Raw genomic sequence first — 1,995 nt, forward strand, 5'->3', positions numbered from 1 at the left:
TTGACTTTGTATTGAAAAATATTAGAAGTTCTCGCTTTACTAAAGTGCAGGGAAGTGCTCTCTACAACACGTATGAGATATACAACAAATTGCATTTCAAAATATTCACAAATACAGAATTTATATGAAACATTCTAAATCCTAAAATGAAACTTTAATTTCTCCAGTCCTCAAGTTATATAGAAATCATCCGAAAGTTGTTTATAGGCTGTATTACTTGAGTCTAATACTTAATTCGCATGAAACATGTGACATTGATAAAATGTGAGCTTGTTTGTTTAAAAACATGCTAAAAATAAATATTAAGTAAAAAAATAGTACACACCACATTGATAAAATGTGAGCTTGTTTCTTTAAAAACATGCTAAAAATAAATATTAAATAAAAAATAATACACACCACATTGATAAAATGTGAGCTTGTTTGTTTAAAAACATGCTAAAAATAAATATTAAATAAAAAAATAGTATACACCACATTGATAAAATGTGAGCTTGTTTCTTTAAAAACATGCTAAAAATAAATATTAAATAAAAAATAGTATACACCACATTGATAAAATGTGAGCTTGTTTCTTTAAAAACATGCTAAAAATAAATATTAAATAAAAAAATAATACACACCACACTTGGAAATTCAGAATACAAAATGCCAGGTTTGACAAGAAAATAAAGAGATTTGTAGTTTTTCATATAGCAAGCGTACGTTGAACCTATGACTAATAATCATACAGACATTAGAAAACAGTCACTTAAGGTCGGCTTAAAATGATCCTATAAATCAGTTAGAAAATAAACGTAAGAATAAGATGTACCATAATAAAAATATCACAAAGACGGACCTAGTTTTGTTCAAGTCATAAATAGTTATCAAAGTAACTTTCTAGGTTAATCAAAGTAACTTTCTAGGTTAATTAATACTCATTAAAATTGTCAGATTTATTCCGAGCAGTTTTTGGGACACGTATCGCGGTAAAATAATGATATTGGAATGACTCACAAGGTTACATTACATGTATTGTTTTATGTCAAAGCGAATTTTTGGTTTAGAACAATAGGTTTTTTCCAGCTCACCATAATAAGTTATTTCTCTGTAAGCATTTCTGAAATTACAAAAATTATAATAATTACATAATGACATAATGAAAAATAGCAAAACCATCTTTTTGGGTATATGATTCGACAATAACTGCTTAATTAGGTACTCATTTAACACTTACTCATCAAGAAATAAAAAATGATTGTCAATATTGAATTATTTTGGACTAGCTAGTTATTCCTTCATATTTTATTTATGAAAATGACGGTTCACAAACTCCACATCAAATCTGCTTAGAAAGGAGATTATTAGAGAACTTCATATAAAAAAATCAGCATTAATTAAACTTGGAAATAAATAACCCCTTCTTATAATTTTTGGTACCTGACGTAACTATTAGTTCAAAATATTCTAGAATTCAGATAATTATCATATATAGCCAATATTTCAGACATAACTCACTTACAAAAAGCATCTAATAGACAGTGGTTTTAAATTGTTCTTAGGGTGAACTTTTTAGACACCAAAGAACATGAAAAACTTGAACAATTTAGATAATATCTTATTTTCTAACCTCAAATAGCTTAAAGTTTCGGAGATTAGTCTTCTGAAATCTTAAGCCATTTGAAATGAGAAAATATGATATCATCTTGGAATCGTCATCTTTACTCTGAAAACTACGCATTTATGTTAAATACTAGCAATAAGTATTGCGTATTTGATGATGTTTGCCCGAGAAATTTCATACGGTATAAGAATATGTGCTTGCTTACTTTACACTTAAGGAACTAAAAAACTGTAGTGTTACTATTATTAATATAACATGCACAAATATTCATTAGATGTAATTAAGCTCTATGATACCTATAAATGTGAGCAATGGCATGAATCTATTTGTTTGTCATTGTTACTATCTGCTGTATGAAATTGTTTGTTTGTTTGTTTTTTGGAATTTCG

Source organism: Limulus polyphemus, unplaced genomic scaffold (genome assembly GCF_000517525.1).
Source record: "Limulus polyphemus unplaced genomic scaffold, Limulus_polyphemus-2.1.2 Scaffold817, whole genome shotgun sequence".
In the NCBI taxonomy this organism is placed as follows: domain Eukaryota; kingdom Metazoa; phylum Arthropoda; class Merostomata; order Xiphosura; family Limulidae; genus Limulus; species Limulus polyphemus.